Here is a 27,462-nt window from a genome sequence, read left to right as displayed (position 1 = left end):
GAATCCTTCCTTCCTGGAATCCTTCCTTCCTGGAATCCTTCCTTCCTTCCTTCCTGGAATCCTTCCTTCCTGGAATCCTTCCTTCCTGGAATCCTTCCTGGAATACTTCCTTCCTGGAATCCTTCCTTCCTTCCTTCCTAGAATCCTTCCTTCCTTCCTTCCTGGAATCCTTCCTTCCTTCCTTCCTGGAATCCTTCCTTCCTGGAATCCTTCCTTCCTGGAATCCTTCCTGGAATACTTCCTTCCTGGAATCCTTCCTTCCTGGAATCCTTCCTTCCTGGAATCCTTCCTTCCTGGAATCCTTCCTGGAATCCTTCCTTCCTGGAATCCTTCCTTCCTTCCTTCCTAGAATCCTTCCTTCCTTCCTTCCTGGAATCTTTCCTTCCTTCCTTCATGGAATCCTTCCTTCCTGGAATCCTTCCTGGAATCCTTCCTTCCTGGAATCCTTCCTTACTTCCTTCCTAGAATCCTTCCTTCCTTCCTTCCTGGAATCCTTCCTTCCTTCCTTCCTGGAATCCTTCCTTCCTTCCTTCATGGAATCCTTCCTTCGTGGAATCCTTCCTTCCTGGAATCCTTCCTTCCTTCCTTCCTGGAATCCTGCCTTCCTGGAATCCTTCCTTCCTAGAATCCTGCCTTCCTGGAATCCTTCCTTCCTGGAATCCTTCCTTCCTGGAATCCTTCCTTCCTTCCTTCCTGGAATCCTTCCTGGAATCCTTCCTTCCTGGAATCCTTCCTTCCTTCCGTCCTGGAATATTTCCTTCCTTCCTTCCTGGAATCCTGCCTTCCTGGAATCCTTCCTTCCTGGAATCCTTCCTTCCTTCCTTCCTGGAATCCTGCCTTCCTGGAATCCTGCCTTCCTGGAATCCTTCCTTCCTTCCTGGAAACCTTCCTTCCTTCCTTCCTGGAATCCTTCCTTCCTGGAATCCTTCCTTCCTGGAATCCTTCCTTCCTTCCTGGAAACCTTCCTTCCTTCCTTCCTGGAATCCTTCCTTCCTGGAATCCTTCCTTCCTGGAATCCTTCCTTCCTTCCTTCATGGAATCCTTCCTTCCTGGAATCCTTCCTTCCTGGAATCCTTCCTTCCTTCCTTCCTGGAATCCTGCCTTCCTGGAATCCTTCCTTCCTGGTATCCTGCCTTCCTGGAATCCTTCCTTCCTGGAATCCTTCCTTCCTTCCTTCCTGGAATCCTGCCTTCCTGGAATCCTTCCTTCCTGGAATCCTGCCTTCCTGGAATCCTTCCTTCCTGGAATCCTTCCTTCCTGGAATCCTTCCTTCCTGGAATCTTTCCTTCCTTCCTTCCTGGAATCCTTCCTTCCTGGAATCCTTCCTTCCTTCATTTCTGGAATCCTTCCTTCCTGGAATCCTTCCTTCCTTCCTTCCTGGAATCCTTCCTGGAATCCTTCCTGGAATCCTTCCTGGAATCCTTCCTTCCTGGAATCCTTCCTTCCTTCCTTCCTGGAATCTTTCCTTCCTTCCTTCCTGGAATCCTTCCTTCCTGGAATCCTTCCTTCCTGGAATCCTTCCTTCCTTCCTTCCTGGAATCCTTCCTTCCTTCCTTCCTGGAATCCTGCCTTCCTGGAATCCTGCCTTCCAGGAATCCTTCCTTCCTTCCTGGAATCCTTCCTTCCTGGAATCCTTCCTTCCTTCCTTCCTGGAATCCTTCATTCCTGGAATCCTTCCTTCCTGGAATCCTTCCTTCCTGGAATACTTCCTTCCTGGAATCCTTCCTTCCTGGAATCCTTCCTGGAATCCTTCCTGGAATCCTTCCTTCCTGGAATCCTTCCTTCCTTCCTTCCTAGAATCCTTCCTTCCTTCCTTCCTGGAATCCTTCCTTCCTTCCTTCATGGAATCCTTCCTTCCTGGAATCCTTCCTGGAATCCTTCCTTCCTGGAATCCTTCCTTCCTTCCTTCCTGGAATCCTTCCTTCCTTCCTTCCTGGAATCCTTCCTTCCTTCCTTCATGGAATCCTTCCTTCCTTCCTTCATGGAATCCTTCCTTCCTGGAATCCTTCCTTCCTGGAATCCTTCCTACCTTCCTTCCTGGAATCCTGCCTTCCTGGAATCCTTCCTTCCTGGAATCCTGCCTTCCTGGATTCCTGCCTTCCTGGAAGCCTTCCTGGAATCCTTCCTTCCTTCCTGGAATCTTTCGTTCCTTCCTGGAATCCTTCCTTCCTGGAATCCTTCCTGGAATCCTTCCTGGAATCCTTCCTGGAATCCTTCCTGGAATCCTTCCTGGAATCCTTCCTTCCTGGAATCCTTCCTTCCTGGAATCCTTCCTTCCTGGAATCCTTCCTTCCTTCCTTCCTGGAGTCCTTCCTGGAATCCTTCCATCCTGGAATCCTTCCTTCCTTCCTTCCTGGAATCCTTCCTTCCTTCCTTCCTGGAATCCTTCCTTCCTGGAATCCTTCCTTCCTGGAATCCTTCCTTCCTGGAATCCTTCCTGGAATCCTTCCTTCCTGGAATCCTTCCTTCCTGGAATCCTTCCTTCCTGGAATCCTTCCTTCCTTCCTTCCTGGAATCCTTCCTTCCTGGAATCCTTCCTTCCTGGAATCCTTCCTTCCTGGAATGCTTCCTTCCTGGAACCCTTCCTTCCTGGAATCCTTCCTTCCTGGAATCCTTCCTTCCTTCCTTCCTGGAATCCTTCCTTCCTTCCTTCCTGGAATCCTTCCTTCCTGGAACCCTTCCTGGAATCCTTCCTTCCTGGAATCCTTCCTGGAATCCTTCCTTCCTTCCTTCCTGGAATCCTTCCTTCCTGGAATCCTTCCTTCCTGGAATCCTTCCTTCCTGGAATCCATCCTTCCTTCCTTCCTGGAATCCTTCCTTCCTGGAATCCTTCCTGCCTGGAATCCTTCCTTCCTGGAACCCTTCCTTCCTGGAATCCTTCCTTCCTGGAATCCTTCCTTCCTTCCTTCCTGGAATCCTTCCTTCCTTGTTCCTGGAATCCTTCCTTCCTGGAATCCTTCCTGGAATCCTTCCTTCCTTCCTTCCTGGAATCCTTCCTTCCTGGAATACTTCCTTCCTGGAATACTTCCTTCCTTCCTTCCTGGAATCCTTCCTTACTGGAATCCTTCCTTCCTGGAATCCTTCCTTCCTGGAATCCTTCCTTCCTTCCTTCCTGGAATCCTTCCTGGAATCCTTCCTTCCTGGAATCCTTCCTTCCTGGAATCCTTCCTTCCTTCCTTCCTGGAATCCTTCCTTCCTGGAATCCTTCCTTCCTTCCTTCCTGGAATCCTTCCTTCCTGGAATCCTTCCTTCCTGGAATCCTTCCTTCCTGGAATCCTTCCTTCCTTCCTTCCTGGAATCCTTCCTTCCTGGAATCCTTCCTTCCTGGAATCCTTCCTTCCTTCCTTCCTGGAATCCTTCCTTCCTGGAATCCTTCCTTCCTGGAATCCTTCCTTCCTTCCTTCCTGGAATCTTTCCTTCCTTCCTTCCTGGAATCCTTCCTTCCGGGAATCCTTCCTTCCTGGAATCCTTCCTTCCTGGAATCCTTCCTTCCTGGAATCCTTCCTTCCTGGAATACTTCCTTCCTGGAATCCTTCCTGGAATCCTTCCTTCCTGGAATCCTTCCTTCCTGGAATCCTTCCTTCCTTCCTGGAGTCCTTCCTTCCTGGAATCCTTCCTTCCTGGAATCCTTCCTGGAATCCTTCCTTCCTGGAATCCTTCCTTCCTGGAATCCTTCCTTCCTTCCTGGAATCCTTCCTTCCTTCCTTCCTGGAATCCTTCCTTCCTGGAATCCTTCCTTCCGGGAATCCTTCCTTCCTGGAATCCTTCCTGGAATCCTTCCTTCCTGGAATCCTTCCTTCCTTCCTTCCTAGAATCCTTCCTTCCTTCCTTCCTGGAATCTTTCCTTCCTTCCTTCATGGAATCCTTCCTTCCTGGAATCCTTCCTGGAATCCTTCCTTCCTGGAATCCTTCCTTCCTTCCTTCCTAGAATCCTTCCTTCCTTCCTTCCTGGAATCCTTCCTTCCTTCCTTCCTGGAATCCTTCCTTCCTTCCTTCATGGAATCCTTCCTTCGTGGAATCCTTCCTTCCTGGAATCCTGCCTTCCTGGAATCCTTCCTTCCTAGAATCCTGCCTTCCTGGAATCCTTCCTTCCTGGAATCCTTCCTTCCTGGAATCCTTCCTTCCTTCCTTCCTGGAATCCTTCCTTCCTGGAATCCTTCCTTCCTTCCTTCCTGGAATCCTTCCTTCCTGGAATCCTTCCTTCCTGGAATCCTTCCTTCCTGGAATCCTTCCTTCCTTCCTTCCTGGAATCCTTCCTTCCTGGAATCCTTCCTTCCTGGAATCCTTCCTTCCTTCCTTCCTGGAATCCTTCCTTCCTGGAATCCTTCCTTCCTGGAATCCTTCCTTCCTTCCTTCCTGGAATCTTTCCTTCCTTCCTTCCTGGAATCCTTCCTTCCGGGAATCCTTCCTTCCTGGAATCCTTCCTTCCTGGAATCCTTCCTGGAATCCTTCCTTCCTGGAATCCTTCCTTCCTGGAATCCTTCCTGGAATCCTTCCTTCCTGGAATCCTTCCTTCCTGGAATCCTTCCTTCCTTCCTGGAGTCCTTCCTTCCTGGAATCCTTCCTTCCTGGAATCCTTCCTGGAATCCTTCCTTCCTGGAATACTTCCTTCCTTCCTGGAATCCTTCCTTCCTTCCTGGAATCCTTCCTTCCTTCCTTCCTGGAATCCTTCCTTCCTTCCTTCCTGGAATCCTTCCTTCCTGGAATCCTTCCTTCCTGGAATCCTTCCTTCCTGGAATCCTTCCTGGAATCCTTCCTTCCTGGAATCCTTCCTTCCTTCCTTCCTAGAATCCTTCCTTCCTTCCTTCCTGGAATCTTTCCTTCCTTCCTTCATGGAATCCTTCCTTCCTGGAATCCTTCCTGGAATCCTTCCTTCCTGGAATCCTTCCTTACTTCCTTCCTAGAATCCTTCCTTCCTTCCTTCCTGGAATCCTTCCTTCCTTCCTTCCTGGAATCCTTCCTTCCTTCCTTCATGGAATCCTTCCTTCGTGGAATCCTTCCTTCCTGGAATCCTTCCTTCCTTCCTTCCTGGAATCCTGCCTTCCTGGAATCCTTCCTTCCTAGAATCCTGCCTTCCTGGAATCCTTCCTTCCTGGAATCCTTCCTTCCTGGAATCCTTCCTTCCTTCCTTCCTGGAATCCTTCCTGGAATCCTTCCTGGAATCCTTCCTGGAATCCTTCCTGGAATCCTTCCTGGAATCCTTCCTTCCTGGAATCCTTCCTTCCTGGAATCCTTCCTTCCTGGAATCCTTCCTTCCTTCCTTCCTGGAGTCCTTCCTGGAATCCTTCCATCCTGGAATCCTTCCTTCCTTCCTTCCTGGAATCCTTCCTTCCTTCCTTCCTGGAATCCTTCCTTCCTGGAATCCTTCCTTCCTGGAATCCTTCCTTCCTGGAATCCTTCCTGGAATCCTTCCTTCCTGGAATCCTTCCTTCCTGGAATCCTTCCTTCCTGGAATCCTTCCTTCCTTCCTTCCTGGAATCCTTCCTTCCTGGAATCCTTCCTTCCTGGAATCCTTCCTTCCTGGAATGCTTCCTTCCTGGAACCCTTCCTTCCTGGAATCCTTCCTTCCTGGAATCCTTCCTTCCTTCCTTCCTGGAATCCTTCCTTCCTTCCTTCCTGGAATCCTTCCTTCCTGGAACCCTTCCTGGAATCCTTCCTTCCTGGAATCCTTCCTGGAATCCTTCCTTCCTTCCTTCCTGGAATCCTTCCTTCCTGGAATCCTTCCTTCCTGGAATCCTTCCTTCCTGGAATCCATCCTTCCTTCCTTCCTGGAATCCTTCCTTCCTGGAATCCTTCCTGCCTGGAATCCTTCCTTCCTGGAACCCTTCCTTCCTGGAATCCTTCCTTCCTGGAATCCTTCCTTCCTTCCTTCCTGGAATCCTTCCTTCCTTGTTCCTGGAATCCTTCCTTCCTGGAATCCTTCCTGGAATCCTTCCTTCCTTCCTTCCTGGAATCCTTCCTTCCTGGAATACTTCCTTCCTGGAATACTTCCTTCCTTCCTTCCTGGAATCCTTCCTTACTGGAATCCTTCCTTCCTGGAATCCTTCCTTCCTGGAATCCTTCCTTCCTTCCTTCCTGGAATCCTTCCTGGAATCCTTCCTTCCTGGAATCCTTCCTTCCTGGAATCCTTCCTTCCTTCCTTCCTGGAATCCTTCCTTCCTGGAATCCTTCCTTCCTTCCTTCCTGGAATCCTTCCTTCCTGGAATCCTTCCTTCCTGGAATCCTTCCTTCCTGGAATCCTTCCTTCCTTCCTTCCTGGAATCCTTCCTTCCTGGAATCCTTCCTTCCTGGAATCCTTCCTTCCTTCCTTCCTGGAATCCTTCCTTCCTGGAATCCTTCCTTCCTGGAATCCTTCCTTCCTTCCTTCCTGGAATCTTTCCTTCCTTCCTTCCTGGAATCCTTCCTTCCGGGAATCCTTCCTTCCTGGAATCCTTCCTTCCTGGAATCCTTCCTTCCTGGAATCCTTCCTTCCTGGAATACTTCCTTCCTGGAATCCTTCCTGGAATCCTTCCTTCCTGGAATCCTTCCTTCCTGGAATCCTTCCTTCCTTCCTGGAGTCCTTCCTTCCTGGAATCCTTCCTTCCTGGAATCCTTCCTGGAATCCTTCCTTCCTGGAATCCTTCCTTCCTGGAATCCTTCCTTCCTTCCTGGAATCCTTCCTTCCTTCCTTCCTGGAATCCTTCCTTCCTGGAATCCTTCCTTCCGGGAATCCTTCCTTCCTGGAATCCTTCCTGGAATCCTTCCTTCCTGGAATCCTTCCTTCCTTCCTTCCTAGAATCCTTCCTTCCTTCCTTCCTGGAATCTTTCCTTCCTTCCTTCATGGAATCCTTCCTTCCTGGAATCCTTCCTGGAATCCTTCCTTCCTGGAATCCTTCCTTCCTTCCTTCCTAGAATCCTTCCTTCCTTCCTTCCTGGAATCCTTCCTTCCTTCCTTCCTGGAATCCTTCCTTCCTTCCTTCATGGAATCCTTCCTTCGTGGAATCCTTCCTTCCTGGAATCCTTCCTTCCTTCCTTCCTGGAATCCTGCCTTCCTGGAATCCTTCCTTCCTAGAATCCTGCCTTCCTGGAATCCTTCCTTCCTGGAATCCTTCCTTCCTGGAATCCTTCCTTCCTTCCTTCCTGGAATCCTTCCTGGAATCCTTCCTTCCTGGAATCCTTCCTTCCTTCCGTCCTGGAATCTTTCCTTCCTTCCTTCCTGGAATCCTTCCTTCCTGGAATCCTTCCTTCCTGGAATCCTTCCTTCCTTCCTTCCTGGAATCCTGCCTTCCTGGAATCCTGCCTTCCTGGAATCCTTCCTTCCTTCCTGGAATCCTTCCTTCCTGCCTTCCTGGAATCCTTCCTTCCTGGAATCCTTCCTTCCTGGAATCCTTCCTTCCTTCCTTCCTGGAATCCTTCCTTCCTGGAATCCTTCCTTCCTGGAATCCTTCCTTCCTGGAATCCTTCCTGGAATACTTCCTTCCTGGAATCCTTCCTTCCTTCCTTCCTAGAATGCTTCCTTCCTTCCTTCCTGGAATCCTTCCTTCCTTCCTTCATGGAATCCTTCCTTCCTGGAATCCTTCCTTCCTTCCTTCCTAGAATCCTTCCTTCCTTCCTTCCTGGAATCCTTCCTTCCTTCCTTCATGGAATCCTTCCTTCCTGGAATCCTTCCTTCCTGGAATCCTTCCTTCCTGGAATCCTTCCTGTAGTCCTTCCTTCCTGGAATCCTTCCTTCCTTCCTTCCTAGAATCCTTCCTTCCTTCCTTCCTGGAATCCTTCCTTCCTTCCTTCATGGCATCCTTCCTTCCTTCCTTCATGGAATCCTTCCTTCCTGGAATCCTTCCTTCCTGGAATCCTTCCTTCCTTCCTTCCTGGAATCCTGCATTCCTGGAATCCTTCCTTCCTGGAATCCTGCCTTCCTGGAAATCCTGCCTTCCTGGAAGCCTTCCTGGAATCCTTCCTTCCTTCCTGGAATCTTTCGTTCCTTCCTGGAATCCTTCCTTCCTGGAATCCTTCCTGGAATCCTTCCTTCCTGGAATCCCTCCTGGAATCCTTCCTGGAATCCTTCCTTCCTGGAATCCTTCCTTCCTGGAATCCTTCCTTCCTTCCTTCCTGGAATCCTTCCTTCCTGGAATCCTTCCTTCCTTCCTTCCTGGAATCCTTCCTTCCTGGAATCCTTCCTTCCTGGAATCCTTCCTGGAATCCTTCCATCCTGGAATCCTTCCTTCCTGGAATCCTTCCTTCCTGGAATCCTTCCTTCCTTTCTTCCTGGAATCCTTCCTTCCTGGAATCCTTCCTTCCTGGAATCCTTCCTTCCTGGAACCCTTCCTTCCTGGAATCCTTCCTTCCTGGAATCCTTCCTTCCTTCCTTCCTGGAATCCTTCCTTCCTGGAATCCTTCCTTCCTGGAATCCTTCCTTCCTGGAATCCTTCCTTCCTTCCTTCCTGGAATCCTTCCTTCCTGGAATCCTTCCTTCCTTCCTTCCTGGAATCTTTCCTTCCTGGAATCCTTCCTTCCTGGAATCCTTCCTTCCTTCCTTCCTGGAATCCTTCCTTCCTGGAATCCTTGATTCCTTCCTTCCTGGAATCTTTCCTTCCTGGAATCCTTCCTTCCTGGAATCCTTCCTTCCTTCCTTCCTGGAATCCTTCCTTCCTGGAATCCTTCCTTCCTTCCGTCCTGGAATCTTTCCTTCCTGGAATCCTTCCTTCCTGGAATCCTTCCTTCCTGGAATCCTTCCTTCCTTCCTTCCTGGAATCTTTCCTTCCTTCCTTCCTGGAATCCTTCCTTCCTGGAATCCTTCCTTCCTTCCTTCCTGGAATCCTTCCTTCCTTCCTTCCTGGAATCCTGCCTTCCTGGAATCCTTCCTTCCTTCCTTCCTGGAATCCTTCCTTCCTTCCTTCCTGGAATCTTTCCTTCCTTCCTTCCTGGAATCCTTCCTTCCTGGAATCCTTCCTTCCTTCCTTCCTGGAATCTTTCCTTCCTTCCTTCCTGGAATCCTTCCTTCCTGGAATCCTTCCTTCCTTCCTTCCTGGAATCCTTCCTTCCTGGAATCCTTCCTTCCTGGAATCCTTCCTTCCTGGAATACTTCCTTCCTGGAATCCTTCCTTCCTTCCTTCCTGGAATCCTTCCTTCCTGGAATCCTTCCTTCCTTCCTTCCTGGAATCCTTCCTTTCTGGAATACTTCCTTCCTGGATTACTTCCTTCCTTCCTTCCTGGAATCTGTCCGTCCTTCCTTCCTGGAATCCTTCCTTCCTGGAATCCTTCCTTCCTTCCTTCCTGGAATCCTTCCTTCCTGGAATCCTGCCTTCCTGGAATCCTTCCTTCCTGGAATCCTTCCTTCCTGGAATCCTTCCTTCCTGGAATCCTTCCTGGAATCCTTCCTTCCTTCCTTCCTGGAATCCTTCCTTCCTGGAATCCTTCCTTCCTGGAATCCTTCCTTCCTTCCTTCCTGGAATCCTTCCTTCCTGGAATCCTTCCTTCCTTCCTTCCTGGAATCTTTCCTTCCTGGAATCCTTCCTTCCTTCCTTCCTGGAATCCTTCCTTCCTGGAATCCTTGATTCCTTCCTTCCTGGAATCTTTCCTCCCTGGAATCCTTCCTTCCTGGAATCCTTCCTTCCTTCCTTCCTGGAATCCTTCCTTCCTGGAATCCTTCCTTCCTTCCTTCCTGGAATCTTTCCTTCCTGGAATCCTTCCTTCCTGGAATCCTTCCTTCCTGGAATCCTTCCTTCCTTCCTTCCTGGAATCTTTCCTTCCTGGAATCCTTCCTTCCTGGAATCCTTCCTTCCTGGAATCCTTCCTTCCTTCCTTCCTGGAATCTTTCCTTCCTTCCTTCCTGGAATCCTTCCTTCCTGGAATCCTTCCTTCCTTCCTTCCTGGAATCCTTCCTTCCTTCCTTCCTGGAATCCTGCCTTCCTGGAATCCTTCCTTCCTTCCTTCCTAGAATCCTTCCTTTCTTCCTTCCTGGAATCTTTCCTTCCTTCCTTCCTGGAATCCTTCCTTCCTTCCTTCATGGAATCCTTCCTTCCTGGAATCCTTCCTTCCTGGAATCCTTCCTTCCTTCCTTCCTGGAATCCTGCCTTCCTGGAATCCTTCCTTCCTGGTATCCTGCCTTCCTGGAATCCTTCCTTCCTGGAATCCTTCCTTCCTTCCTTCCTGGAATCCTGCCTTCCTGGAATCCGTCCTTCCTGGAATCCTGCCTTCCTGGAATCCTTCCTTCCTGGAATCCTTCCTTCCTGGAATCCTTCCTGGAATCCTTCCTGGAATCCTTCCTTCCTGGAATCCTTCCTTCCTTCCTTCCTAGAATCCTTCCTTCCTGGAATCCTTCCTTCCTTCCTTCCTGGAATCCTTCCTGGAATCCTTCCTGGAATCCTTCCTGGAATCCTTCCTTCCTGGAATCCTTCCTTCCTTCCTTCCTGGAATCTTTCCTTCCTTCCTTCCTGGAATCCTTCCTTCCTGGAATCCTTCCTTCCTGGAATCCTTCCTTCCTTCCTTCCTGGAATCCTTCCTTCCTTCCTTCCTGGAATCCTGCCTTCCTGGAATCCTGCCTTCCAGGAATCCTTCCTTCCTTCCTGGAATCCTTCCTTCCTTCCTTCCTGGAATCCTTCCTTCCTGGAATCCTTCCTTCCTGGAATCCTTCCTTCCTGGAATCCTTCCTTCCTGGAATCCTTCCTGGAATCCTTCCTGGAATCCTTCCTTCCTGGAATCCTTCCTTCCTTCCTTCCTAGAATCCTTCCTTCCTTCCTTCCTGGAATCCTTCCTTCCTTCCTTCATGGAATCCTTCCTTCCTGGAATCCTTCCTTCCTGGAATCCTTCCTTCCTGGAATCCTTCCTGGAATCCTTCCTTCCTGGAAACCTTCCTTCCTTCCTTCCTAGAATCCTTCCTTCCTTCCTTCCTGGAATCCTTCCTTCCTTCCAACATGGAATCCTTCCTTCCTTCCTTCATGGAATCCTTCCTTCCTGGAATCCTTCCTTCCTGGAATCCTTCCTTCCTTCCTTCCTGGAATCCTGCCTTACTGGAATCCTTCCTTCCTGGAATCCTGCCTTCCTGGAATCCTTCCTTCCTGGAAGCCTTCCTGGAATCCTTCCTTCCTTCCTGGAATCATTCGTTCCTTCCTGGAATCCTTCCTTCCTGGAATCCTTCCTGGAATCCTTCCTGGAATCCTTCCTTCCTGGAATCCTTCCTGGAATCCTTCCTTCCTGGAATCCTTCCTTCCTGGAATCCTTCCTTCCTGGAATCCTTCCTTCCTGGAATCCTTCCTGGAATCCTTCCTGGAATCCTTCCATCCTGGAATCCTTCCTTCCTTCCTTCCTGGAATCCTTCCTTCCTTCTTTCCTGGAATCCTTCCTTCCTTCCTTCCTGGAATCCTTCCTTCCTGGAATCCTTCCTTCCTGGAATCCTTCCTTCCTGGAATCCTTCCTGGAATCCTTCCTTCCTGGAATCCTTCCTTCCTGGAACCCTTCCTTCCTGGAATCCTTCCTTCCTTCCTTCCTGGAATCCTTCCTTCCTGGAATCCTTCCTTCCTGGAATGCTTCCTTCCTGGAACCCTTCCTTCCTGGAATCCTTCCTTCCTGGAATCCTTCCTTCCTTCCTTCCTGGAATCCTTCCTTCCTTCCTTCCTGGAATCCTTCCTTCCTGGAATCCTTCTTTCCTGGAATCCTTCCTTCCTGGAATCCTTCCTTCCTGGAATCCTTCCTGGAATCCTTCCTGGAATCCTTCCTTCCTGGAATCCTTCCTTCCTTCCTTCCTAGAATCCTTCCTTCCTTCCTTCCTGGAATCCTTCCTTCCTTCCTTCATGGAATACTTCCTTCCTGGAATCCTTCCTTCCTGGAATCCTTCCTTCCTGGAATCCTTCCTGGAATCCTTCCTTCCTGGAATCCTTCCTTCCTTCCTTCCTAGAATCCTTCCTTCCTTCCTTCCTGGAATCCTTCCTTCCTTCCTTCATGGAATCCTTCCTTCCTTCCTTCATGGAATCCTTCCTTCCTGGAATCCTTCCTTCCTGGAATCCTTCCTTCCTTCCTTCCTGGAATCCTGCCTTCCTGGAATCCTTCCTTCCTGGAATCCTGCCTTCCTGGATTCCTGCCTTCCTGGAAGCCTTCCTGGAATCCTTCCTTCCTTCCTGGAATCTTTCGTTCCTTCCTGGAATCCTTCCTTCCTGGAATCCTTCCTGGAATCCTTCCTGGAATCCTTCCTGGAATCCTTCCTGGAATCCTTCCTGGAATCCTTCCTTCCTGGAATCCTGCCTTCCTGGAATCCTTCCTTCCTGGAATCCTTCCTTCCTTCCTTCCTGGAGTCCTTCCTGGAATCCTTCCATCCTGGAATCCTTCCTTCCTTCCTTCCTGGAATCCTTCCTTCCTTCCTTCCTGGAATCCTTCCTTCCTGGAATCCTTCCTTCCTGGAATCCTTCCTTCCTGGAATCCTTCCTGGAATCCTTCCTTCCTGGAATCCTTCCTTCCTGGAATCCTTCCTTCCTGGAATCCTTCCTTCCTGGAATGCTTCCTTCCTGGAACCCTTCCTTCCTGGAATCCTTCCTTCCTGGAATCCTTCCTTCCTTCCTTCCTGGAATCCTTCCTTCCTTCCTTCCTGGAATCCTTCCTTCCTGGAACCCTTCCTGGAATCCTTCCTTCCTGGAATCCTTCCTGGAATCCTTCCTTCCTTCCTTCCTGGAATCCTTCCTTCCTGGAATCCTTCCTTCCTGGAATCCTTCCTTCCTGGAATCCATCCTTCCTTCCTTCCTGGAATCCTTCCTTCCTGGAATCCTTCCTGCCTGGAATCCTTCCTTCCTGGAACCCTTCCTTCCTGGAATCCTTCCTTCCTGGAATCCTTCCTTCCTTCCTTCCTGGAATCCTTCCTTCCTGGAATCCTTCCTGGAATCCTTCCTTCCTTCCTTCCTGGAATCCTTCCTTCCTGGAATCCTTCCTTCCTGGAATACTTCCTTCCTGGAATACTTCCTTCCTTCCTTCCTGGAATCCTTCCTTACTGGAATCCTTCCTTCCTGGAATCCTTCCTTCCTGGAATCCTTCCTTCCTTCCTTCCTGGAATCCTTCCAGGAATCCTTCCTTCCTGGAATCCTTCCTTCCTTCCTTCCTGTAATCCTTCCTTCCTGGAATCCTTCCTTCCTTCCTTCCTGGAATCCTTCCTTCCTGGAATCCTTCCTTCCTGGAATCCTTCCTTCCTGGAATCCTTCCTTCCTTCCTTCCTGGAATCCTTCCTTCCTGGAATCCTTCCTTCCTGGAATCCTTCCTTCCTTCCTTCCTGGAATCCTTCCTTCCTGGAATCCTTCCTTCCTGGAATCCTTCCTTCCTTCCTTCCTGGAATCTTTCCTTCCTTCCTTCCTGGAATCCTTCCTTCCGGGAATCCTTCCTTCCTGGAATCCTTCCTTCCTGGAATCCTTCCTGGAATCCTTCCTTCCTGGAATCCTTCCTTCCTGGAATCCTTCCTGGAATCCTTCCTTCCTGGAATCCTTCCTTCCTGGAATCCTTCCTTCCTTCCTGGAGTCCTTCCTTCCTGGAATCCTTCCTTCCTGGAATCCTTCCTGGAATCCTTCCTTCCTGGAATCCTTCCTTCCTGGAATCCTTCCTTCCTTCCTGGAATCCTTCCTTCCTTCCTTCCTGGAATCCTTCCTTCCTTCCTGCCTGGAATCCTTCCTTCCTGGAATCCTTCCTTCCTGGAATCCTTCCTTCCTGGAATCCTTCCTGGAATCCTTCCTTCCTGGAATCCTTCCTTCCTTCCTTCCTAGAATCCTTCCTTCCTTCCTTCCTGGAATCCTTCCTTCCTTCCTTCCTGGAATCCTTCCTTCCTTCCTTCATGGAATCCTTCCTTCGTGGAATCCTTCCTTCCTGGAATCCTTCCTTCCTTCCTTCCTGGAATCCTGCCTTCCTGGAATCCTTCCTTCCTAGAATCCTGCCTTCCTGGAATCCTTCCTTCCTGGAATCCTTCCTTCCTGGAATCCTTCCTTCCTTCCTTCCTGGAATCCTTCCTTCCTGGAATCCTTCCTTCCTGGAATCCTTCCTTCCTGGAATCCTTCCTTCCTTCCTTCCTGGAATCCTTCCTTCCTGGAATCCTTCCTTCCTGGAATCCTTCCTTCCTTCCTTCCTGGAATCCTTCCTTCCTGGAATCCTTCCTTCCTGGAATCCTTCCTTCCTTCCTTCCTGGAATCTTTCCTTCCTTCCTTCCTGGAATCCTTCCTTCCGGGAATCCTTCCTTCCTGGAATCCTTCCTTCCTGGAATCCTTCCTGGAATCCTTCCTTCCTGGAATCCTTCCTTCCTGGAATCCTTCCTTCCTGGAATCCTTCCTTCCTGGAATCCTTCCTTCCTTCCTGGAGTCCTTCCTTCCTGGAATCCTTCCTTCCTGGAATCCTTCCTGGAATCCTTCCTTCCTGGAATCCTTCCTTCCTGGAATCCTTCCTTCCTTCCTGGAATCCTTCCTTCCTTCCTTCCTGGAATCCTTCCTTCCTTCCTTCCTGGAATCCTTCCTTCCTGGAATCCTTCCTTCCTGGAATCCTTCCTTCCTGGAATCCTTCCTGGAATCCTTCCTTCCTGGAATCCTTCCTTCCTTCCTTCCTAGAATCCTTCCTTCCTTCCTTCCTGGAATCTTTCCTTCCTTCCTTCATGGAATCCTTCCTTCCTGGAATCCTTCCTGGAATCCTTCCTTCCTGGAATCCTTCCTTCCTTCCTTCCTAGAATCCTTCCTTCCTTCCTTCCTGGAATCCTTCCTTCCTTCCTTCCTGGAATCCTTCCTTCCTTCCTTCATGGAATCCTTCCTTCGTGGAATCCTTCCTTCCTGGAATCCTTCCTTCCTTCCTTCCTGGAATCCTGCCTTCCTGGAATCCTTCCTTCCTAGAATCCTGCCTTCCTGGAATCCTTCCTTCCTGGAATCCTTCCTTCCTGGAATCCTTCCTGGAATCCTTCCTGGAATCCTTCCTGGAATCCTTCCTTCCTGGAATCCTTCCTTCCTTCCGTCCTGGAATCTTTCCTTCCTTCCTTCCTGGAATCCTTCCTTCCTGGAATCCTTCCTTCCTGGAATCCTTCCTTCCTTCCTTCCTGGAATCCTGCCTTCCTGGAATCCTGCCTTCCTGGAATCCTTCCTTCCTTCCTGGAATCCTTCCTTCCTGCCTTCCTGGAATCCTTCCTTCCTGGAATCCTTCCTTCCTGGAATCCTTCCTTCCTTCCTTCCTGGAATCCTTCCTTCCTGGAATCCTTCCTTCCTGGAATCCTTCCTTCCTGGAATCCTTCCTGGAATACTTCCTTCCTGGAATCCTTCCTTCCTTCCTTCCTAGAATGCTTCCTTCCTTCCTTCCTGGAATCCTTCCTTCCTTCCTTCATGGAATCCTTCCTTCCTGGAATCCTTCCTTCCTTCCTTCCTAGAATCCTTCCTTCCTTCCTTCCTGGAATCCTTCCTTCCTTCCTTCATGGAATCCTTCCTTCCTGGAATCCTTCCTTCCTGGAATCCTTCCTTCCTGGAATCCTTCCTGTAGTCCTTCCTTCCTGGAATCCTTCCTTCCTTCCTTCCTAGAATCCTTCCTTCCTTCCTTCCTGGAATCCTTCCTTCCTTCCTTCATGGAATCCTTCCTTCCTTCCTTCATGGAATCCTTCCTTCCTGGAATCCTTCCTTCCTGGAATCCTTCCTTCCTTCCTTCCTGGAATCCTGCATTCCTGGAATCCTTCCTTCCTGGAATCCTGCCTTCCTGGAAATCCTGCCTTCCTGGAAGCCTTCCTGGAATCCTTCCTTCCTTCCTGGAATCTTTCGTTCCTTCCTGGAATCCTTCCTTCCTGGAATCCTTCCTGGAATCCTTCCTTCCTGGAATCCCTCCTGGAATCCTTCCTGGAATCCTTCCTTCCTGGAATCCTTCCTTCCTGGAATCCTTCCTTCCTTCCTTCCTGGAATCCTTCCTTCCTGGAATCCTTCCTTCCTTCCTTCCTGGAATCCTTCCTTCCTGGAATCCTTCCTTCCTGGAATCCTTCCTGGAATCCTTCCATCCTGGAATCCTTCCTTCCTGGAATCCTTCCTTCCTGGAATCCTTCCTTCCTTTCTTCCTGGAATCCTTCCTTCCTGGAATCCTTCCTTCCTGGAATCCTTCCTTCCTGGAACCCTTCCTTCCTGGAATCCTTCCTTCCTGGAATCCTTCCTTCCTTCCTTCCTGGAATCCTTCCTTCCTGGAATCCTTCCTTCCTGGAATCCTTCCTTCCTGGAATCCTTCCTTCCTTCCTTCCTGGAATCCTTCCTTCCTGGAATCCTTCCTTCCTTCCTTCCTGGAATCTTTCCTTCCTGGAATCCTTCCTTCCTGGAATCCTTCCTTCCTTCCTTCCTGGAATCCTTCCTTCCTGGAATCCTTGATTCCTTCCTTCCTGGAATCTTTCCTTCCTGGAATCCTTCCTTCCTGGAATCCTTCCTTCCTTCCTTCCTGGAATCCTTCCTTCCTGGAATCCTTCCTTCCTTCCGTCCTGGAATCTTTCCTTCCTGGAATCCTTCCTTCCTGGAATCCTTCCTTCCTGGAATCCTTCCTTCCTTCCTTCCTGGAATCTTTCCTTCCTTCCTTCCTGGAATCCTTCCTTCCTGGAATCCTTCCTTCCTTCCTTCCTGGAATCCTTCCTTCCTTCCTTCCTGGAATCCTGCCTTCCTGGAATCCTTCCTTCCTTCCTTCCTGGAATCCTTCCTTCCTTCCTTCCTGGAATCTTTCCTTCCTTCCTTCCTGGAATCCTTCCTTCCTGGAATCCTTCCTTCCTTCCTTCCTGGAATCTTTCCTTCCTTCCTTCCTGGAATCCTTCCTTCCTGGAATCCTTCCTTCCTTCCTTCCTGGAATCCTTCCTTCCTGGAATCCTTCCTTCCTGGAATCCTTCCTTCCTGGAATACTTCCTTCCTGGAATCCTTCCTTCCTTCCTTCCTGGAATCCTTCCTTCCTGGAATCCTTCCTTCCTTCCTTCCTGGAATCCTTCCTTTCTGGAATACTTCCTTCCTGGATTACTTCCTTCCTTCCTTCCTGGAATCTGTCCTTCCTTCCTTCCTGGAATCCTTCCTTCCTGGAATCCTTCCTTCCTTCCTTCCTGGAATCCTTCCTTCCTGGAATCCTGCCTTCCTGGAATCCTTCCTTCCTGGAATCCTTCCTTCCTGGAATCCTTCCTTCCTGGAATCCTTCCTGGAATCCTTCCTTCCTTCCTTCCTGGAATCCTTCCTTCCTGGAATCCTTCCTTCCTGGAATCCTTCCTTCCTTCCTTCCTGGAATCCTTCCTTCCTGGAATCCTTCCTTCCTTCCTTCCTGGAATCTTTCCTTCCTGGAATCCTTCCTTCCTTCCTTCCTGGAATCCTTCCTTCCTGGAATCCTTGATTCCTTCCTTCCTGGAATCTTTCCTCCCTGGAATCCTTCCTTCCTGGAATCCTTCCTTCCTTCCTTCCTGGAATCCTTCCTTCCTGGAATCCTTCCTTCCTTCCTTCCTGGAATCTTTCCTTCCTGGAATCCTTCCTTCCTGGAATCCTTCCTTCCTGGAATCCTTCCTTCCTTCCTTCCTGGAATCTTTCCTTCCTGGAATCCTTCCTTCCTGGAATCCTTCCTTCCTGGAATCCTTCCTTCCTTCCTTCCTGGAATCTTTCCTTCCTTCCTTCCTGGAATCCTTCCTTCCTGGAATCCTTCCTTCCTTCCTTCCTGGAATCCTTCCTTCCTTCCTTCCTGGAATCCTGCCTTCCTGGAATCCTTCCTTCCTTCCTTCCTAGAATCCTTCCTTCCTTCCTTCCTGGAATCTTTCCTTCCTTCCTTCCTGGAATCCTTCCTTCCATCCTTCATGGAATCCTTCCTTCCTGGAATCCTTCCTTCCTGGAATCCTTCCTTCCTTCCTTCCTGGAATCCTGCCTTCCTGGAATCCTTCCTTCCTGGTATCCTGCCTTCCTGGAATCCTTCCTTCCTGGAATCCTTCCTTCCTTCCTTCCTGGAATCCTGCCTTCCTGGAATCCGTCCTTCCTGGAATCCTGCCTTCCTGGAATCCTTCCTTCCTGGAATCCTTCCTTCCTGGAATCCTTCCTGGAATCCTTCCTGGAATCCTTCCTTCCTGGAATCCTTCCTTCCTTCCTTCCTAGAATCCTTCCTTCCTGGAATCCTTCCTTCCTTCCTTCCCGGAATCCTTCCTGGAATCCTTCCTGGAATCCTTCCTGGAATCCTTCCTTCCTGGAATCCTTCCTTCCTTCCTTCCTGGAATCTTTCCTTCCTTCCTTCCTGGAATCCTTCCTTCCTGGAATCCTTCCTTCCTGGAATCCTTCCTTCCTTCCTTCCTGGAATCCTTCCTTCCTTCCTTCCTGGAATCCTGCCTTCCTGGAATCCTGCCTTCCAGGAATCCTTCCTTCCTTCCTGGAATCCTTCCTTCCTTCCTTCCTGGAATCCTTCCTTCCTGGAATCCTTCCTTCCTGGAATCCTTCCTTCCTGGAATCCTTCCTTCCTGGAATCCTTCCTGGAATCCTTCCTGGAATCCTTCCTTCCTGGAATCCTTCCTTCCTTCCTTCCTAGAATCCTTCCTTCCTTCCTTCCTGGAATCCTTCCTTCCTTCCTTCATGGAATCCTTCCTTCCTGGAATCCTTCCTTCCTGGAATCCTTCCTTCCTGGAATCCTTCCTGGAATCCTTCCTTCCTGGAAACCTTCCTTCCTTCCTTCCTAGAATCCTTCCTTCCTTCCTTCCTGGAATCCTTCCTTCCTTCCAACATGGAATCCTTCCTTCCTTCCTTCATGGAATCCTTCCTTCCTGGAATCCTTCCTTCCTGGAATCCTTCCTTCCTTCCTTCCTGGAATCCGGCCTTACTGGAATCCTTCCTTCCTGGAATCCTGCCTTCCTGGAATCCTTCCTTCCTGGAAGCCTTCCTGGAATCCTTCCTTCCTTCCTGGAATCATTCGTTCCTTCCTGGAATCCTTCCTTCCTGGAATCCTTCCTGGAATCCTTCCTGGAATCCTTCCTTCCTGGAATCCTTCCTGGAATCCTTCCTTCCTGGAATCCTTCCTTCCTGGAATCCTTCCTTCCTGGAATCCTTCCTTCCTGGAATCCTTCCTGGAATCCTTCCTGGAATCCTTCCATCCTGGAATCCTTCCTTCCTTCCTTCCTGGAATCCTTCCTTCCTTCTTTCCTGGAATCCTTCCTTCCTTCCTTCCTGGAATCCTTCCTTCCTGGAATCCTTCCTTCCTGGAATCCTTCCTTCCTGGAATCCTTCCTGGAATCCTTCCTTCCTGGAATCCTTCCTTCCTGGAACCCTTCCTTCCTCGAATCCTTCCTTCCTTCCTTCCTGGAATCCTTCCTTCCTGGAATCCTTCCTTCCTGGAATGCTTCCTTCCTGGAACCCTTCCTTCCTGGAATCCTTCCTTCCTGGAATCCTTCCTTCCTTCCTTCCTGGAATCCTTCCTTCCTTCCTTCCTGGAATCCTTCCTTCCTGGAATCCTTCCTTCCTGGAATCCATCCTTCCTTCCTTCCTGGAATCCTTCCTTCCTGGAATCTTCCTTCCTGGAATCCTTCCTTCCTGGAACCCTTCCTTCCTGGAATCATTCCTTCCTGGAATCCATCCTTCCTTTCTTCCTGGAATCCTTCCTTCCTTGTTCCTGGAATCCTTCCTTCCTGGAATCCTTCCTGGAATCCTTCCTTCCTTCCTTCCTGGAATCCTTCCTTCCTGGAATCCTTCCTTCCTGGAATACTTCCTTCCTTCCTTCCTTCCTTCCTTCCTTCCTGGAATCCTTCCTTCCTGGAATCCTTCCTGGAATACTTCCTTCATGGAATCCTTCCTTCCTTCCTTCCTAGAATCCTTCCTTCCTTCCTTCCTGGAATCCTTCCTTCCTTCCTTCATGGAATCCTTCCTTCCTGGAATCCTTCCTTCCTTCCTTCCTAGAATCCTTCCTTCCTTCCTTCCTGGAATCCTTCCTTCCTTCCTTCATGGAATCCTTCCTTCCTGGAATCCTTCCTTCCTGGAATCCTTCCTTCCTGGAATCCTTCCTTCCTGGAATCCTTCCTGTAATCCTTCCTTCCTGGAATCCTTCCTTCCTTCCTTCCTAGAATCCTTCCTTCCTTCCTTCCTGGAATCCTTCCTTCCTTCCTTCATGGAATCCTTCCTTCCTTCCTTCATGGAATCCTTCCTTCCTGGAATCCTTCGTTCCTGGAATCCTTCCTTCCTTCCTTCCTGGAATCCTGCATTCCTGGAATCCTGCATTCCTGGAATCCTTCCTTCCTGGAATCCTGCCTTCCTGGAAGCCTTCCTGGAATCCTTCCTTCCTTCCTGGAATCTTTCGTTCCTTCCTGGAATCCTTCCTTCCTGGAATCCTTCCTGGAATCCTTCCTTCCTGGAATCCCTCCTGGAATCCTTCCTGGAATCCTTCCTTCCTGGAATCCTTCCTTCCTGGAATCCTTCCTTCCTTCCTTCCTGGAATCCTTCCTTCCTGGAATCCTTCCTTCCTTCCTTCCTGGAATCCTTCCTTCCTGGAATCCTTCCTTCCTGGAATCCTTCCTGGAATCCTTCCTTCCTGGAATCCTGCCTTCCAGGAATCCTTCCTTCCTTCCTGGAATCCTTCCTTCCTGGAATCCTTCCTTCCTTCCTTCCTGGAATCCTTCCTTCCTGGAATCCTTCCTTCCTGGAATCCTTCCTTCCTGGAATCCTTCCTTCCTGGAATCCTTCCTTCCTGGAATCCTTCCTGGAATCCTTCCTGGAATCCTTCCTTCCTGGAATCCTTCCTTCCTTCCTTCCTAGAATCCTTCCTTCCTTCCTTCCTGGAATCCTTCCTTCCTTCCTTCATGGAATCCTTCCTTCCTGGAATCCTTCCTTCCTGGAATCCTTCCTTCCTGGAATCTTTCCTGGAATCCTTCCTTCCTGGAATCCTTCCTTCCTTCCTTCCTAGAATCCTTCCTTCCTTCCTTCCTGGAATCCTTCCTTCCTTCCTTCATGGAATCCTTCCTTCCTTCCTTCATGGAATCCTTCCTTCCTGGAATCCTTCCTTCCTGGAATCCTTCCTTCCTTCCTTCCTGGAATCCTGCCTTCCTGGAATCCTTCCTTCCTGGAATCCTGCCTTCCTGGAATCCTGCCTTCCTGGAAGCCTTCCTGGAATCCTTCCTTCCTTCCTGGAATCTTTCGTTCCTTCCTGGAATCCTTCCTTCCTGGAATCCTTCCTGGAATCCTTCCTGGAATCCTTCCTGGAATCCTTCCTGGAATCCTTCCTGGAATCCTTCCTTCCTGGAATCCTTCCTTCCTGGAATCCTTCCTTCCTGGAATCCTTCCTTCCTGGAATCCTTCCTGGAATCCTTCCTGGAATCCTTCCATCCTGGAATCCTTCCTTCCTTCCTTCCTGGAATCCTTCCTTCCTGGAATCCTTCCTTCCTGGAATCCTTCCTTCCTGGAATCCTTCCTGGAATCCTTCCTTCCTGGAATCCTTCCTTCCTGGAATCCTTCCTTCCTGGAATCCTTCCTTCCTTCCTTCCTGGAATCCTGCCTTCCTTCCTTCCTGGAATCCTTCCTTCCTGGAATCCTTCCTTCCTGGAATGCTTCCTTCCTGGAACCCTTCCTTCCTGGAATCCTTCCTTCCTGGAATCCTTCCTTCCTTCCTTCCTGGAATCCTTCCTTCCTTCCTTCCTGGAATCCTTCCTTCCTGGAATCCTTCCTGGAATCCTTCCTTCCTGGAATCCTTCCTGGAATCCTTCCTTCCTTCCTTCCTGGAATCCTTCCTTCCTTGAATCCTTCCTTCCTGGAATCTTTCCTTCCTGGAATCCTTCCTTCCTGGAATCCATCCTTCCTTCCTTCCTGGAATCCTTCCTTCCTGGAATCCTTCCTTCCTGGAATCCTTCCTTCCTGGAACCCTTCCTTCCTGGAATCCTTCCTTCCTGGAATCCTTCCTTCCTTCCTTCCTGGAATCCTTCCTTCCTTGTTCCTGGAATCCTTCCTTCCTGGAATCCTTCCTGGAATCCTTCCTTCCTTCCTTCCTGGAATCCTTCCTTCCTGGAATCCTTCCTTCCTGGAATCCTTCCTTCCTGGAATACTTCCTTCCTTCCTTCCTGGAATCCTGCCTTCCTGGAATCCTTCCTGGAATACTTCCTTCCTGGAATCCTTCCTTCCTTCCTTCCTAGAATCCTTCCTTCCTTCCTTCCTGGAATCCTTCCTTCCTTCCTTCATGGAATCCTTCCTTCCTGGAATCCTTCCTTCCTTCCTTCCTAGAATCCTTCCTTCCTTCCTTCCTGGAATCCTTCCTTCCTTCCTTCATGGAATCCTTCCTTCCTTCCTTCATGGAATCCTTCCTTCCTGGAATCCTTCCTTCCTGGAATCCTTCCTTCCTGGAATCCTTCCTTCCTGGAATCCTTCCTGGAATCCTTCCTTCCTGGAATCCTTCCTTCCTTCCTTCCTAGAATCCTTCCTTCCTTCCTTCCTGGAATCCTTCCTTCCTTCCTTCATGGAATCCTTCCTTCCGTCCTTCATGGAATCCTTCCTTCCTGGAATCCTTCCTTCCTGGAATCCTTCCTTCCTTCCTTCCTAGAATCCTGCATTCCTGGAATCCCTCCTGGAATCCTTCCTGGAATCCTTCCTTCCTGGAATCCTTCCTTCCTGGAATCCTTCCTTACTTCCTTCCTGGAATCCTTCCTTCCTGGAATCCTTCCTTCCTTCCTTCCTGGAATCCTTCCTTCCTGGAATCCTTCCTTCCTGGAATCCTTCCTGGAATCCTTCCTTCCTGGAATCCTTCCTTCCTGGAATCCTTCCTTCCTGGAATCCTTCCTGGAATCCTTCCTTCCTGGAATCCTTCCTTCCTGGAATCCTTCCTTCCTGGAATCCTTCCTTCCTGGAACCCTTCCTTCCTGGAATCCTTCCTTCCTGGAATCCTTCCTTCCTTCCTTCCTGGAATCCTTCCTTCCTTCCTTCCTGGAATCCTTCCTTCCTGGAATCCTTCCTTCCTGGAATCCTTCTTTCCTGGAATCCTTCCTGGAATCCTTCCTTCCTTCCTTCCTGGAATCCTTCCTTCCTGGAATCCTTCCTTCCTGGAATCCTTCCTTCCTTCCTTCCTGGAATCCTTCCTTCCTGGAATCCTTCCTTCCTTCCTTCCTGGAATCTTTCCTTCCTGGAATCCTTCCTTCCTGGAATCCTTCCTTCCTTCCTTCCTGAAATCCTTCCTTCCTGGAATCCTTGATTCCTTCCTTCCTGGAATCTTTCCTTCCTGGAATCCTTCCTTCCTGGAATCCTTCCTTCCTTCCTTCCTGGAATCCTTCCTTCCTGGAATCCTTCCTTCCTTCCTTCCTGGAATCTTTCCTTCCTGGAATCCTTCCTTCCTGGAATCCTTCCTTCCTTCCTTCCTGGAATCTTTCCTTCCTTCCTTCCTGGAATCCTTCCTTCCTGGAATCCTTCCTTCCTTCCTTCCTGGAATCCTTCCTTCCTTCCTTCCTGGAATCCTGCCTTCTGGGAATCCTTCCTTCCTTCCTTCCTGGAATACTTCCTTCCTTCCTTCCTGGAATCTTTCCTTCCTTCCTTCCTGGAATCCTTCCTTCCTGGAATCCTTCCTTCCTTCCTTCCTGGAATCTTTCCTTCCTTCCTTCCTGGAATCCTTCCTTCCTGGAATCCTTCCTTCCTGGAATCCTTCCTGGAATCCTTCCTTCCTGGAATCCTTCCTTCCTGGAATACTTCCTTCCTGGAATCCTTCCTTCCTTCCTTCCTGGAATCCTTCCTTCCTGGAATCCTTCCTTCCTTCCTTCCTGGAATCCTTCCTTCCTGGAATCCTTCCTTCCTTCCTTCCTGGAATCCTTCCTTCCTTCCTTCCTGGAATCCTTCCTTCCTGGAATCCTTCCTTCCTGGAATCCTTCCTTCCTGGAATCCTTCCTGGAATCCTTCCTGGAATCCTTCCTTCCTGGAATCCTTCCTTCCTTCCTTCCTAGAATCCTTCCTTCCTTCCTTCCTGGAATCCTTCCTTCCTTCCTTCATGGAATCCTTCCTTCTTGGAATCCTTCCTTCCTGGAATCCTTCCTTCCTGGAATCCTTCCTTCCTTCCTTCCTAGAATCCTTCCTTCCTTCCTTCCTGGAATCCTTCCTTCCTTCCTTCCTGGAATCCTTCCTTCCTTCCTTCATGGAATCCTTCCTTCCTGGAATCCTTCCTTCCTGGAATGCTTCCTGGAATCCTTCCTGGAATCCTGCCTTCCTGGAATCCTTCCTTCCTGGTATCCTGCCTTCCTGGAATCCTTCCTTCCTGGAATACTTCCTTCCTTCCTTCCTGGAATCCTTCCTTCCTGGAATCCTTCCTTCCTGGAATCCTGCCTTCCTGGAATCCTTCCTTCCTGGAATCCTTCCTTCCTGGAATCCTTCCTGGAATCCTTCCTGGAATCCTTCCTTCCTGGAATCCTTCCTTCCTTCATTTCTGGAATCCTTCCTTCCTGGAATCCTTCCTTCCTTCCTTCCTGGAATCCTTCCTGGAATCCTTCCTGGAATCCTTCCTGGAATCCTTCCTTCCTGGAATCCTTCCTTCCTTCCTTCCTGGAATCTTTCCTTCCTTCCTTCCTGGAGTCCTTCCTTCCTGGAATCCTTCCTTCCTGGAATCCTTCCTTCCTGGAATCCTTCCTTCCTTCCTTCCTGGAATCCTTCCTTCCTTCCTTCCTGGAATCCTGCCTTCCTGGAATCCTGCCTTCCAGGAATCCTTCCTTCCTTCCTGGAATCCTTCCTTCCTGGAATCCTTCCTTCCTTCCTTCCTGGAATCCTTCCTTCCTGGAATCCTGCCTTCCTGGAATCCTGCCTTCCAGGAATCCTTCCTTCCTTCCTGGAATCCTTCCTTCCTGGAATCCTTCCTTCCTGGAATCCTTCCTTCCTTCCTTCCTGGAATCCTTCCTTCCTGGAATCCTTCCTTCCTGGAATCCTTCCTGGAATCCTTCCTGGAATCCTTCCTTCCTGGAATCCTTCCTTCCTTCCTTCCTGGAATCCTTCCTTCCTTCCTTCCTGGAATCCTTCCTTCCTTCCTTCATGGAATCCTTCCTTCCTGGAATCCTTCCTTCCTGGAATCCTTCCTTCCTGGAATCCTTCCTGGAATCCTTCCTTCCTGGAATCCTTCCTTCCTTCCTTCCTAGAATCCTTCCTTCCTTCCTTCCTGGAATCCTTCCTTCCTTCCTTCATGGAATCCTTCCTTCCTTCCTTCATGGAATCCTTCCTTCCTGGAATCCTTCCTTCCTGGAATCCTTCCTTCCTTCCTTCCTGGAATCCTGCCTTCCTGGAATCCTTCCTTCCTGGAATCCTGCCTTCCTGGAATCCTGCCTTCCTGGAAGCCTTCCTGGAATCCTTCCTTCCTTCCTGGAATCTTTCGTTCCTTCCTGGAATCCTTCCTTCCTGGAATCCTTCCTGGAATCTTTCCTGGAATCCTTCCTGGAATCCTTCCTGGAATCCTTCCTGGAATCCTTCCTTCCTGGAATCCTTCCTTCCTGGAATCCTTCCTTCCTGGAATCCTTCCTTCCTTCCTTCCTGGAATCCTTCCTGGAATCCTTCCATCCTGGAATCCTTCCTTCCTTCCTTCCTGGAATCCTTCCTTCCTTCCTTCCTGGAATCCTTCCTTCCTTCCTTCCTGGAATCCTTCCTTCCTGGAATCCTTCCTTCCTGGAATCCTTCCTTCCTGGAATCCTTCCTGGAATCCTTCCTTCCTGGAATCCTTCCTTCCTGGAATCCTTCCTTCCTGGAATCCTTCCTTCCTTCCTTCCTGGAATCCTTCCTTCCTGGAATCCTTCCTTCCTGGAATGCTTCCTTCCTGGAACCCTTCCTTCCTGGAATCCTTCCTTCCTGGAATCCTTCCTTCCTTCCTTCCTGGAATCCTTCCTTCCTTCCTTCCTGGAATCCTTCCTTCCTGGAATCCTTCCTGGAATCCTTCCTTCCTGGAATCCTTCCTGGAATCCTTCCTTCCTTCCTTCCTGGAATCCTTCCTTCCTGGAATCCTTCCTTCCTGGAATCCTTCCTTCCTGGAATCCATCCTTCCTTCCTTCCTGGAATCCTTCCTTCCTGGAATCCTTCCTGCCTGGAATCCTTCCTTCCTGGAACCCTTCCTTCCTGGAATCCTTCCTTCCTGGAATCCTTCCTTCCTTCCTTCCTGGAATCCTTCCTTCCTTGTTCCTGGAATCCTTCCTTCCTGGAATCCTTCCTGGAATCCTTCCTTCCTTCCTTCCTGGAATCCTTCCTTCCTGGAATCCTTCCATCCTGGAATACTTCCTTCCTTCCTTCCTGGAATCCTTCCTTACTGGAATCCTTCCTTCCTGGAATCCTTCCTTCCTGGAATCCTTCCTTCCTTCCTTCCTGGAATCCTTCCTTCCTGGTATCCTTCCTTCCTGGAATCCTTCCTTCCTTCCTTCCTGGAATCCTTCCTTCCTTCCTTCCTGGAATCCTTCCTTCCTGGAATCCGTCCTTCATGGAATCCTTCCTTCCTTCCTTACTGGAATCCTTCCTTCCTGGAATCCTTCCTTCCTGGAAACCTTCCTTCCTGGAATCCTTCCTTCCTGTAATCCTTCCTTCCTGGAACCCTTCCTTCCTGGAATCCTTCCTTCCTGGAATCCTTCCTTCCTTCCTTCCTGGAATCCTTCCTTCCTTCCTTCCTGGAATCCTTCCTTCCTGGAATCCTTCCTGGAATCCTTCCTTCCTGGAATCCTTCCTTCCTGGAATCCTTCCTTCCTTCCTTCCTGGAATCCTTCCTTCCTGGAATCCTTCCTTCCTGGAATCCTTCCTTCCTTCCTTCCTGGAATCCTTCCTTCCTGGAATCCTTCCTTCCTGGAATCCTTCCTTCCTTCCTTCCTGGAATCCTTCCTTCCTGGAATCCTTCCTTCCTGGAATCCTTCCTTCCTTCCTTCCTGGAATCTTTCCTTCCTTCCTTCCTGGAATCCTTCCTTCCGGGAATCCTTCCTTCCTGGAATCCTTCCTTCCTTCCTTCCTTCCTGGAATCCTTCCTTCCTGGAATCCTTCCTTCCTGGAATCCTTCCTTCCTTCCTTCCTGGAATCTTTCCTTCCTTCCTTCCTGGAATCCTTCCTTCCTGGAATCCTTCCTTCCTGGAATCCTTCCTGGAATCCTTCCTTCCTGGAATCCTTCCTTCCTGGAATCCTTCCTTCCTTCCTGGAATCCTTCCTTCCTGGAATCCTTCCTTCCTGGAATCCTTCCTGGAATCCTTCCTTCCTGGAATCCTTCCTTCCTGGAATCCTTCCTTCCTTCCTGGAATCCTTCCTTCCTTCCTTCCTGGAATCCTTCCTTCCTTCCTTCCTGGAATCCTTCCTTCCTGGAATCCTTCCTTCCTGGAATCCTTCCTTCCTGGAATCCTTCCTTCCTTCCTTCCTGGAATCCTTCCTTCCTGGAATCCTTCCTTCCTGGAATCCTTCCTTCCTTCCTTCCTGGAATCCTTCCTTCCTGGAATCCTTCCTTCCTGGAATCCTTCCTTCCTGGAATCCTTCCTTCCTTCCTTCCTGGAATCCTTCCTTCCTGGTATCCTTCCTTCCTGGAATCCTTCCTTCCTTCCTTCCTGGAATCCTTCCTTCCTTCCTTCCTGGAATCCTTCCTTCC

The sequence above is a fragment of the Sturnus vulgaris genome, chromosome 15 (genome assembly GCF_052056855.1).
Source record: "Sturnus vulgaris isolate bStuVul1 chromosome 15, bStuVul1.hap1, whole genome shotgun sequence".
Taxonomy (NCBI): Eukaryota; Metazoa; Chordata; class Aves; order Passeriformes; family Sturnidae; genus Sturnus; species Sturnus vulgaris.
The sequence above is the reverse complement of the archived record's forward strand: the minus strand, read 5'-3'. Positions refer to the sequence as shown.